The sequence below is a fragment of the Hipposideros armiger genome, unplaced genomic scaffold, assembly GCF_001890085.2.
Source record: "Hipposideros armiger isolate ML-2016 unplaced genomic scaffold, ASM189008v1 scaffold_293, whole genome shotgun sequence".
NCBI lineage: Eukaryota > Metazoa > Chordata > Mammalia > Chiroptera > Hipposideridae > Hipposideros > Hipposideros armiger.
Genome location: NW_017731643.1, coordinates 810,848 through 823,780, shown reverse-complemented (window position 1 = coordinate 823,780; position 12,933 = coordinate 810,848). Strand labels below are relative to the sequence as shown.

At 48.0% G+C, this 12,933-nt stretch overlaps 1 long non-coding RNA gene across 3 annotated transcripts in view; it reads left to right on the top strand.

Annotated features, from left to right (window-relative positions):
* The window catches only part of LOC109391469 (uncharacterized), a 51,263-nt gene that overhangs the window by 22,352 nt on the left and 15,978 nt on the right, over positions 1 to 12,933 (top strand). For all 3 annotated transcript variants that reach the window (XR_002125818.1, XR_002125819.1, XR_002125817.1), the window contains one exon: positions 11,690 to 11,807. This is a non-coding gene — a long non-coding RNA (uncharacterized LOC109391469). The remainder of the gene's footprint in view (positions 1 to 11,689; positions 11,808 to 12,933) is intronic.

The window sequence follows — 12,933 nt, the reverse complement described above, 5'->3', positions numbered from 1 at the left end:
CCCACCCCCACCCCGGAGGCCCTGGGATGGGAAATGCAGGAAGGGGCTTTGGAGAGAAACGGAAGGGGCAAGAACTGAGGAAGGCAAAGGGGAAGGAGGAAGTGGGAGAGGACAGGGAGGGTCTCTCTGCTCTGTTCAGATGGGCAAGGCCAAGCCACGCCTCCAGAAAGCGTCCCAAGGCTCTAGGACCTGCCATCTCCCTCACTTGTCACCTTCTTCAGAAAGGTGAGCCAGGCCGCACTGTCTTCCCCTCGCATGCCCTGGGCAGAGGCAGCTCTGTCAGGAGCCCCCATTCCTGCCTCCTCTCTGGGCAAGTGAGCTTGGGTGAGCCGCTTCCCTTCTCTGGGCTCGGTTCCCTCCCCCATTAAATGGTGGTGGGCTCATTTGTCACGTCACGTAACAAAACCTCTAGTCTGGCTTGGTGGATTTTTGGAATACTTCACAGGGCAGAGGACTTAACCCAAACATCTAGCAATCCCCCTCCCCACCCCTGTGGGTACCATCAGTAAGGACCCACACTCTACCCATCAGGTGCCATCAAAACTCCCCAGCCTACATCACCGTCCCCAAAGCTATGCCTCTCTAGCCACTCTTCCCCTGTTCATCCAGAAGCCTTGCTGGTCTGGCAGTGCCCTTGGTCACTCTGCCCTGACTGCCCCATTCAAATCCACCCCACTCCCTCCCTCTCCCCTTACCTTGTTTAATTTTTCTTCAAAACATGCCTCCCTACCAGATATCATCAACTCTATGTGTCTGTCACCCCTTCCCTGATAGGAACAGGGTCTGTCCCGATGGCTGCCACACACAGTAAGTCCTCAACAAATACCGTTGAACAGTAAGTGCATGAGTGTGCTGCCTCGTGCCTTCGTGCCCACAGCTTCCCCTGCCTGCTCTCCCTCCAAGATCCAAGATCATCCCCTCTTCACGCCTCCCGTCCCCTGCCTCCCCTGAGCAGCATCTCCCTGCTCAGAGCCCCCCTTTGCCCTAATGCCTGCAGCATCAGGCTTCAACTGGCATGCTTCCCTGAGGGTCATGGCAGTAGCAGTGCTAGGGACACAGGCGTGCTCAGAACGTCAGCCCTAGGGCCAAAGGTTCAGACATGGTGGTTCAGACAAAGAAAACCAAACGCCGTGCACATAATTGGCACCAAGGAAAAAAATCTGCTCCTTCTCAAAGCCTCCAGCCCACAGAACTCTACTTGTCCCTTCCGGGTACCACAGATGCTTGATGACAGCTGAGATCTGTCTTCCAGAAGCAGGAACCAGGGAATATTTCTGGCCCAATTAAGCTTTAGTGCTTGACAAGTAGGAAATGCAGCCGCACCTCCTTACGTTCCTAATGTGAGAAGCAGATGGGCTCTGGGTCATCTCCCTCCCTTCCGCAGATGCTGCACACCAAGGACACAGCGTAGACACAGGTCACAGGTAAGCGCGTGGGGCACAAGGAGGGTGACTCTAAAATGATGTGGTCAGCTTGTGGCACAAGCCACAGGCAGTGTATACAAACACCGTGTTATAAACTATCAGCATTGGAAAACGAAGCAATTATCTCCATTTCAAAGGTGTGAGAACTCTCCGCTATTCTCACCAGCAGTATCTGGTTTATAACACCCTGCTGCCAGGAATAAGATTTCTATTCTTCCAGGCATGGCAGATTTTACACTGTGTTCACAGGAGACCAGATCTGACTTGTGATCTCTGTTTAACACTAGATGGGTAGGTAGATGAAAAGACAGATTAGATCATCTGCTCAAAGGCACACATTTGAAAAACTCTTAAATAAAACATGTCGACTGTCAATGTAAGTGGCCCATTTGAAACAGGCCCCGCTGAGCGCAGCGAATGTCTGCCTCTCCTGGAGAAAGAAACCACAAGCAAGCAGCTTGTCCTCAGGGTGGAAAGAGCCTGCCCTTCCAGCCTCCTTGCCCAGGCTGGGCCCCACCCTGCCCTGATCACTAGGGGCCTGTCCTTGGCTTGTGGGTTTCCAGGTCTTCGGCTTAGGGAACGCAGCTCTTTCACCCCTGGCCTCAGCTGTGAAGAGCCCCCTCCCCGAGGCCTGACCACTGTCGAGCAGGTTCAAAGACCCCTCTCTGTGCCAACAGGCTCTTTTCTTTGTGTGGGCACTGGTCGTGATGGGCATGGGTCCTCCTCTCTCTTGGCCTCTCTGTGGGGATGTATTCCTATAGGACAATGGACCAGTACTGTTGGGGTGTCTCCACGCAAGATAGGTGAGGGGTTGGTCTACTGGGAATGGAGGGGGGTGGCCATCTGCCCTTGTTTGTTTATTTAAGCTCCGTGTAAGGGCCGGCCGAGTGGCTCAGTTGGTTAAGAGCTTGCTGAAGAGTTTGAGCTCTGAGCAACAGCGGTTCGAGTCCAGCCCGAGCTGAGCAGCCGCTGAGCTGCCAACAGGTAGCAGGATGGCTCAGCTAAAAAAAAAAAAAAAAATGATATTTAAGCTCCGTGTAGCACTTGATATGTAGTTTGTGGTGTTCATTTATGAAACCTCAGTGTCTAGCACAGTGTGTGGCACATGATAAGCTCCCAGGAGTTGCTAGGGCTGCATATAGACATGGTCAGTTTGGCAGGGGGAAAATGGTCAGCTTGGACCATCAGAGTCAAATTAATTACAATAATATTAGCTACCATTAATTAAGTGCTTATTCTATGCCAGGTGCTTTACAGACTTTTTTGAAAAAATTTTTTTTCCATTACAATTGACATACAATACTATATTCATTTCAGGTGTACAACATAGTGATTAGACACTTATATAACTTAAGAAGTGATCACCCTGGTAAAACTAGCATCCAACTGACACCTTACATGGTTATTACTATATTATTGCCTATGCTGTACTTTACATCCCCAGGACTATTTTGGAACTACCAATTTGTACTTCTTAATCTCTTTCCTCTTTTCACCCATACCCTGCAACCTCCCTCCCATCTAGCAGCCATCAAAATGTTCTCTGTATCCATGAATGTGTTTCCGTTTTGTTTGTTCATTTATTTTGTTTTTTAGAGTCCACATATAAGTGAAATCATATGGTATTTGTCTCTCTCTGACTTATTTCACTTAGGATAACACCCTCTAGGCCTATCCATATTGTTGCAGATGGCAAGATTTCTTTTTTTTTTATTAAGTAATCTTCCATTGATATATGTACCACTTCTTCTGAAGAAGATAAACCCATTTATCTATTGATGGGACACTTAGGTTGCTTTTACAGACTTTTAACATACTAAACTCTTACAGGCCCACAATGAAAGAAATGTTATTGGCCCCATGTTTTAAATGAGGTTAAGCAAGGCTCAGAGGAGTTAAGCAACTTTCCCAAGGTCACACAGCTTGCAACATAGCCAGTTTTCAAACTCAGGACAGTCTGACCATAGAGCCTGAGTTCTTGACGGTTATGTGCCTCTCTCCTTCTTTCCCTTCCTCTCCTCTTACAAAGAGCAAACAGAGGCAGGACCATGAACCTGAGGTCAGCAACCTGACCACCCTCTGGGGAAGCCTTGAGGGGTTTTGGCTCCAGGGGAGCTCTCAGGCAAAGCAGCAGCTTCCACGAAGGAGCTCTGTAATTGAGACTCGTTTCTCTACCCAACAGCATTTTGGCAGAGCCCACCAAGACTGCTAACCAGCTAGTGTGCACCAGTACAGCTGTACCTGTTGATAAAATGTTGAAATACATTCACACACGTTGGCAAAGAGCTGCAAAGACAGCTCCCTCCTAGGTTCTCTCACCCAGACTGCTCAGGAGCCCCCCTCTGGAACAGGGGAGCTTCCCCTGGTCCCACAACTCAAGGGCTAATACCTGGCCCTGCACAGGGCCTCCAGGACCCTGCTCCAGGGGCGGGCTAGGGCTTGGTCAGTGCTGGTCCAATCCTCTGTGTACCGCCTTTTCATTCTTTGGAAATTTCCCTCTGGGCTCCACCCTCTCAGGGGTAGTTCTGGTCTGAAAGGGCATCTCCAGCAGTTCTGGGTCCCGGGATGAAGCAGTCCTCCTTACCCAGACGGAAGCTACATCTGGCAGTGTGTGTGTGTGGGGGGGGGTAGGGGTCAGGCTCAGGCAGCACAGAAGGGGTAGTGCTCAAGGCAAGGTGTGAGCCAGCACTCCTCAGAGACCCCTACAGTCAGTGTGCCAACACCCAAGCATGCCTGAACCAACTGTGGAACCCTAGTGAAGCAGGCTGGCTGAGAGGATGGTGCAGGGGAGAGGTCTATGGTGGCCCAGAAGGGTCCTAGAGCTCAGAAAGTCAAAGCTAGAGAATTGGCTCTGAGTGTGGGTCTGTGGGGTAGGGTAAGGTAAGAGGGAGGGAAATAAACCTCCAAGACAGAAGATGGAAGAATAAGAACAATTTGCTTAGAGGCTTGGGAGGTGAGTCAGAGCATGTGATTTCAGCCTAAAGATGTGAGTATCATAAGGGTACTGAGGCCTATTCCAGGTACACGCCCTGCAGGCGCTAAGGCTAGGTGGGTAGCAGTTCAGGACCTGGGGATGCCCAAAACGCCATAAGGAAGGTAATTGTGCTGAGGAAAGGACACTTTGTTAGCACAGCCCAGGTCCCTCTTCCTGCCCCCCAAAACCCCCAGCTTTGACTGAGTGTGTCTCCCATCCCCACATTCTGAGTTAAAATGAGATCACATTTCATGTATCAGAGCACATAAAAATGACAAAGCCCTGTAGGTTCCACTCCGCTCAATTCCGCCCTCCCAGGTCTGCTGCCAGCCTCATATTGCATTAGTGTGCAGTTCAATGGATTTTTTATTATGGCTGGAATTAAATAACTGAAAGATGGATTCAGTGGGCTGAGGGAAAACAGAAGTTTAATCAAAGGAAATAACAGAGTCGATCTGGTTCTAGAATTGCAGGATGTACCGAGGCGCCCAGCAGGGCCTGGTGACGACATCCCCCTAATACTTTCCCTGGGAGCCTCCCCCTAGCTCGTGCCCACAAGGGAGCTTCAAAGGTGACTCACTCCTCACAGGTAGGAGAGGCACTTGGCTGGACCAGAGCCCGGCTCTGAGAACCACCATGGAGCTCAGGGAAAGTCAAACCCAGGGTCTCCATCCATCTCAAAGCATGGCTGAAGGGTGTTGTCCTTTTATTTTTCTCCTGCCCAGAGGTTCAAAGGGCAGCAAACCCTATTGAAAGGAATTGTAAATTATGCCTTGGGGGTCCTATAGTCTTGGATTGTGTCAGGATTTGTGTGGCAACAGGAAAGGATATATGAGGAGGGGGGATAAAGTATGAGATCCTGGGACCCAGCTGGGCAAGACCCCTGTAACTGGGCCAGCTAGAGGGTGGCAGGGCCTGGACTGGACCTACCTGTGGGTGCAGTAAAGAGGGGCAAGGCTCAGGCCCATACCAGGGGAGGCCCAATCGAGCATGCTCAGAGGACCAAAGACAGCAGCTAGTTTAGAAGGCCCCTGCTAGCGTTTGCAGCCTCTCCGTGCACCTTCTCTCTCTCACTGACTTTCCTCCGTGCTCCTTCCTGCCTCAGAGCCTTTGCACATTCCATTCCCTCTGCTGAGAACACTCTCCTCTTCTTCCTAACTCATGATCTTCCTCAGGCCCTAACGTCAGCATCACTTCCTCAGGGAAGCCTTCCCTGACCTGTTCAGGTTCCCCTTTAAAACACTCCACAGCCCTTCAGATTTCCGTGATGCTGACCACCATTATAATGTTACGTTTAATATCTTTCTGCCTTGCCACCTATAAGCTCCCCAGGAACTGGAACCAACTCATTTTATCCTCCACTGTCTCCCCAGTGCCTAGCAAAGCATCAGGCATGTAGAAATGGCTCAACAACATTAGAAATGAAGCACTTGACTCTTACCTTCCAAGGAATATTCCAAGAAAAGGCAGAGCCTAGTGTCAAGAAATCTAGGAAGGGAGGAGATGGAGGCCAGAGCGGGGAGGGCTTCCAGGGGGCAGCAGGACTGCAGTCCCAGGGGTGTGGAGTCTGCCAGGAGCAAGGAAGGCCCGAATCCCAGGGGCTACTCATCATGATGGGACCCCATCCACTTCTCCATCACTGTGTGACCTGGGCGAGTTGCTCAACCTCCAAAAGCCCTGGTTTCTTGTCTATAAAATGGGGATAAAATTCCTACTTCACAGGGTTGCTATGAGGACTAAAGGAATACTGTAAGTGGTAGCTGTTTTCAAGATGTGCCTTTGCCTGAGCTGCCTTTGGTAACATCTCTCTATCTCCATATCTACATCTACGTAATTACATCTATACCCATATATCTATATCTATATCTGTTTCTATATCACGACCTCTCTACTATATATCTTTTCCTCTATCTGAGTCTCCCTCCGAGCCTGAGCTCGGAGCCCTGACCACTCAGAGGTGGGCCCAGGCAGCAGCTGGAGGTGGTTTGGGTTTAGGATTTTGGACACATTAACAGGACTGTCAGGACCAGGCCTTCCTGGATAACTACGTAGATGCTTCATCCCAGCTCCCAGATGCCCCAGACCCAATTAACTTAGCAGACTTAGGAGAGCTCAGGACAGGCTTGCAAATTAAATCCTGTTACTGGCTCCAAAGGGCACACTACCATCACCATACCACTACCACCACCACCACAACCACTATCACCCGCGCCCCAGGGCTGTGTTCTGGGGAAAACAGACTTGAGGCTTCCACTTAGCTGCGTCTGGCATGCCAGGGTTTCAGAGTGTGCTGCATTATTAGAGGAGTAAACCACCAGCTGATTCCAGGCTTTGTTCAACTGTAACAGCAGCTTTGGGTCTTTCTAAGAGTTCTGAAATGAAGGCTTGTGACCCCACTCATCCCTTGAAAGAACACGAGTCATTTCTTGGGAGGCAGCCAGGAGGAGCGGGGAGAGATGGTGTTTTGCTTCAGGCAGACCCGGGTTGAATCCTGAGTCTGCCATTTACTAGCTGTGTGATCCTGGTCAAGCTGCTCAACCTCTCTGAGCCTTGGTTCCTTGTCTGTGTAATGGAGTGACAAGACCATCTCAGAGGGCTGAGGAGATAATTGAATGAGATAGTGCCTGTAAAGTGCCTACTCAACAGAAGCTCATTCTCTCCCCTTAGTCCAGCTCATCAAGACCATCAGAATTGCCAGCAAACGTATCAGCTTCCCAGCAAAAGTAGGTGCTGCAGAGCTAGTGAGCTGGGACACTCCTGAGAAATCTTGTCATTGCCCTGGGACTGCCTAGAAGTGGCCCTGACAGGGAAAGCCTTCTGGCTTCTGCTAGCCAATGTCCCAATGTTCCAATGTCCCCAGGGTAGGAGCAGAAGTGACATTTCATTTCTTACAGGTTCTAATTTTCCAACATGAGACTCCAAAGACAGAGCACCATCCAGGGTCCCAGGAAGGGCTCTGGAGCTTGGGCAGCAGCTCTCATCACCCCTGAGAGCATGGCCGCTGATTAGGAGATAAGGGAGAAGCCAGGAAACCCCAGTCTGAAGAATAAGAAGTGTGCTTCCTTCCAAACATGACTACAGGTGTTTATCCTGTCTTTATCCCAAAACCCCACTAAAATGAAAGCAGATGCACTTTTTGAAAGTATAAACCCAAAGACCGGGAGACTAGAACAGGAGACAATTTTAGATAAGAGATTTCGAAACGTTTAGAAGACAGAAAGCAGATGGAGGAGGAAAATTAGCAGAGGAAGATATAAGCTAAAGTGCCTGCGGGGGAGGTCCCAGCTGAGAAGCAAACCAATTTGCCCACAGGAAACCTGAGACATGCAGGACTTGGAGGCAACAAATACAGCTAGTTGTGGTCAAACGTGGGCTGAGAGGAGGAGGTTTGTGTGGAAGTCTACAGGCTGGAGACCCCCCAGATTCTCTTCTTTGCCCCATATAGCTGGGCAGCTCACATTCCTCCTCCACCCCCACCCAGGACAGAAGCCTAAGGCTGTCCTCTGGTGAAGCAGACAGCTCTGAACTTGGAGCTACCAGGCAAAGTAAGGGGTGGGGTGAGGTTCAGGACTTTCTGGGTCCCATTTTCTGGTCCTGCTACATGCATCCTGCCCCCAGGCAATTGATTACAGGATTCTCCTCTGGAGTAGCTGACTTATCTCAGAGAAAAAGACATTAAAATACTGACATTTGGCGATTTCTGATGTAAAACGCCCCACTAGTCCTCATGCCACACCTCAGTATCCAGAGCTTCCAATCAGCTTTATGGAGCCTCTCTCAACTAGGAAGAAACAGTCAAGGATGAGCAGACATTTGAGAAAAGATTCCTACATGAAAAAGAGATCAAAACAATGGCAGGGCTTCCAGGGTGTCAGAGCACCCACGGCCTTGCAAAGACCGGAAAACAAATCGAAAAGAATTCTAGTGCAAATTCTCAGAGAAATAGAAAATGTTTGTCCTTTATGGAAAAGAAAATAATCAGAGAACAAGAAAGAACTCTTGGACATTAAAAAACTATGATGGTTGAAATAAAAATTCAGTAAAGGGAAACCTGCCAGAAAACTGAAAAAACAAAGGAAAAAAATAGGACAGATGAGATAAGAAGATTAAAGAATCAAAGAGACAACCAAGAAAACAGGTGGGAGGAAATGATTTTTTAAATATTATACAAGAAATATTCCTGGAATATTTTCACATTGAAAGGGCCAATGAGAGAACCAGGAGTCCAAATGGCACCGATTTCTCAGCAGCAACACTAGAAATGATGCCTTCAACATTCTCAGAGGGAAAAGTTATTTTCAACTTGGAATTCTATATTCAGCCCCTATCAGTAAGTGTTACATTTTTCAGGCATAAACACTCTAACAAATTGACCTTGCATGTACCCTGTCTTGAAAAAACTGCTGGAGGATTTGCGCCACCAAAACTAGGCTGTAAACCAACAAAGAAAATAGAGTCTCAGGAAAAGCACAGCAGTGAATGCAAGTCCCTGGGTGACAGCTGTGCAGCAGACCTAGAGCACAAGCTGCACAGTTTGGAGTAGGGGTGAGATCTGCTCCAGGAGGCAGACCGCCAGGGGTAAAATGAGATCAATACATTAAATGATAGGTCTCACCATTCAGAAATCATATAGATGGTTGCCAGAACTGAAGGAGCAACTAGGGAAAAAAATAAGGCAAGGTACATAAAAAACTAGATAAGTTTAAAATGAGGTAATTATTGGAGCAGCTGGTTGGCTCATGTGGTTAGAGTGCAGGCTCATAACACCAAGGTTGCCAGTTCGATTCCCACATGGGCCAGTGAGCTGTGCCCTCCACAACTAGATTGAAAACAATGATTTGACTTGGAGCTGATGGGCTGGAAAAACACACTGTTCCCCAATAAAAGCTGTTTTAAAAAATGAGATAATTACTAACCCCAGGATAAACAAAGGAAGAAAGGATATATAATCACTGCATACTACTTGGTCTGCCATAAACAATATTTACACAGTGACAATAATTAAACGCTGCCTACTGATATTAACTAAAAATACTGAAGCCATATCCTGGAAGGGTAGGAAGAGGGAAGCAGATAGGAAGAGAACAAATCCTTGTCTGCCATGACAGGACATCAATATATAATTTTAAAATTTGGTAAATCAAGAAAAGCAATATAAGCACGTTGCTTGGATATATGGAGATAAATACCAGAAGCAACAGTTCAAAGAGTGTATTTGTTTTCTATTGCTACATAACAAATCACCAGCTTAAACTTAGCAGCATAAAACAACACATATTTATTATCTCACAGTTGCCACAGGCCTAGAATCTAGGCAGGGACCCTCAGCAGAGCCTCACCAAGCCAAAGTCAAGGTGACAGCTGGACTATATTCTCACCTGAAGGCTAGACTGAAGAAGAATCATCTTCCAAACTCATTCAGGTTGCTGGGAAGGAAACTCATTCATTTCCTTGTGGCTGTGTGACTGAGAGCCCCAGCTTTTTATCGGCTGTTAGCTAGAGGCCACCCTCAGACCTGTAGGCCATCAGAAGTCCCTAGAAGCCACCCACAATTCCTTGCCACGTGGGCTTCTCCAACACGGCTGCCGACTTTATCCAGCCCACAAGGAGAGCCGGTCACTCCAGCCGGCTAAGATGGAGTCTTATATGTACAATCATGGCACTATTATCCCATTGCCTTTGCCAGAAAAGTCGTGCTCTCAAGGGGTGTGAATGCCAGGAGGCCAGGACCACTGGGACCACCCTAAATTCTATCCCCCACAAAGATGTTATTAAACATGTTTTTTTGGTAAGTAAGTAATGCAAAATATATAAATGCACCCATTTCCTAGCCAACCAGTTTTCTTCCCTGGGAGCAACAAACATAAACCAGTTTCTCTCATAACTTAACTAGTGAGTCTATGTATATGACACATGTGCACATATACACATCACTTCTCACTCCCTCAGCTCTCTGCTCAAATGCACCAGGCCCTCCCTGAGCACTCTGTAAAAATGGTGACACAGGGCCGGCCGAGTGGTGTGATGGTTGAGAACTGGCTTGGGATGACAGAGGGCCCAGGTTCGGATCCCACATGTGAGGGCCAGTTACACTGCCCCCCAAAAAAAAAAAAAAAATGGTGACACATGTGTATCTTTACTCCCCTTTTTTGCACAACTGGTAGCATGCTATGAGAACTCATCTGCACCCCACTTTTTGTGTTTCATACAGAGGGTGCCAAAAAAACGTATACACATTTTAAGAAAGGAAAAAAACTGTATTACAATTGTAATAATATACACTGATAACAAAAGATAAATACAAATCATGTGTATACATTTTTTTGGCACCCCTGGTATATCTTGAGATCATTTTATATTTGTATATAGAGATCCTTCATGTCTTTCTCCTGCTGCATTGCATTCATTGACCGTATGGTGGACACGTAGGTCATTTCCAATTTTTTCTAATGAAAACAACGCTGTGATAAATATCTCCAAGGGGAGGTCATTTTGCTGGTAGTTTTGCCTCTGAGGGGTGGGGACAGGAAAGGTCAGGGATCTACTTTTTTCATTATAAGCCTTGTAATCTCACTTGATTATTTTTAAACTATGTGCACATATTACCTTGATAACTATTATAAAAAGGGCTATGTGATCGCCTCGGGGTGAGGCTGGCTACCTGGAGAACCCCTCTTGTCCTCACTGCCATTAGAACAAGCTTCCAAGTCCCTTTTGAGCTGCCAGTGCCCATTCCCTCTCAGGCCCCATTCTTTTCATTTCTCAGTATTTACTGAGCATCTGCTATGTGCCAGGCACTTGGAGGTTCAGGCTTCAGAGAAAAGTAATACTTCTCACTTCTGGCAAAAGATCCCACGCATCTATGAGAGCCAGCATGAATACAGTTTCTCCCAGGCACTCAGGAGACAAATGTGCTTCCAGCCCTCTCAGCTGGAAGTAGAGACGCCAAGAGTGTAGGAAATGTGTCAGCAGCGGCCACCTCCCAGTTCAGGGGTTTTGGAATTTGTTAGGTGTGAAGGTCCTACTTTCCAGTAGGTCTGAGGGGCAGCCCCGGGCGGCTGTATTCTTCCCTTGTCACAGTCACCCACCCCTTCTGGACCCCCATCAACCCCTCCTGGAACACTGCCAGCTACCTCAAGATCCTCATGCATCAAACGATCAGACTTTCCCCTGTGAAAGGCAACAGTAGAGAGGCCGTCTGTGTCCCCTCCTTTTCTTGGCCCTTCTTCCTCTAACTTTGATTTTTTTTTTCTTAGTTACAATCGCTTCTCCTTTTCTTCTTCTCACCCAGCGATTATCTTGGCTTTAGCTGTGTCTGAGTGTCCAAGGGAGGTGAAACCCTGTGACCCTCCATCAGCCATCTCCCTCTGACCCAGTGGACAACAGAGTCTAGCGTTTGTGGCAGCAAGGTAAGCACACATCTAATCTAACGGGGGCAAGAATCAGGCCTTCATGCTTAGTTTTCTGCCTCAGATTCCCCCCAGCAATGCATCATGATGAAATTGATCACCGTCAGGGTGACATTTATTTACTGAGCGTCTCCAGGGTGTTAGACCGTTTCATCCTCATAGCAACCCTAGAAGGCTGTATTGCTATTGTCCCTACTTTATAGATAGAGGAAACTTGATACAGGAAACCAAACCTCTGGAAGGTGTAAGTAATCTGCCTGCGGTCACGCAGCTCCTGAGTGGCAGAGCCGGTATTTAAACCTGCATCTGTTTGTTTCCAGGACCAGGACTCTTAACTTTTATGCTGTGGGGCTCATCTTCCAAACATGTCACAAACATATTTTCTGTTTTCTTTCTCATGAGCCGTGGCCTCGTCAATGACCCACACTGACATCCATCCAACAATCACAAGGGTCTGGGTGCAGTTTTTCCATTAGTTAAAAATCCACTTACTCCTGCTGGCAGCTAGCCCACGTTTCTTCAGCTTGGCCGTAAGGACGTGAGACATTTCATCAAATGCTTTGCTAAAATCAAGGCTACATTTCAACGTGAGATTTCCTCAAGGCTTTACCTCCCAGGGCTCCCTAAAGTCTTAAACCAATAAACCACGCAAGCTCCCCACAATACCCTGAGTCTTGCCTGTGCTGTCATATTTGACAGGTGGGCCTGGCCCTGAGTTGGGAGCTATTCTGCCCTCCTGAAAGCCAGATCAAAAAGGCTGGTGGTGGTTGGAAGTGACAGTGGGCAGCTGGGAGGAGGCAGAGGGTGAAGTATGATGGCTGCTGCCAAGAGGCAGAAGTGAGGAGATTAACGTGGATCTGGAAGGTAGCAGGTACGGTGGTGATAAAATGTGTCCTCTCATCAGCCCAGGGCAGCAGCCTGGAAGACAGATCAGGTCCTCGGGTTCCTCCCTACCAGCCCTTCCTGGTCCTCTGAAGCAGGGCTTACAAACTGAAGGCTGCAGGCATCGGGCCAAACCCCTAAATAGGAGAGGGTCCTGGGGGAGCCGTGATAAATGAATTGCATGTGAAGCCTGCCTGGAATATCATCAGAGCTCCTTCATTGTTAACTCCTATTATTTATTATT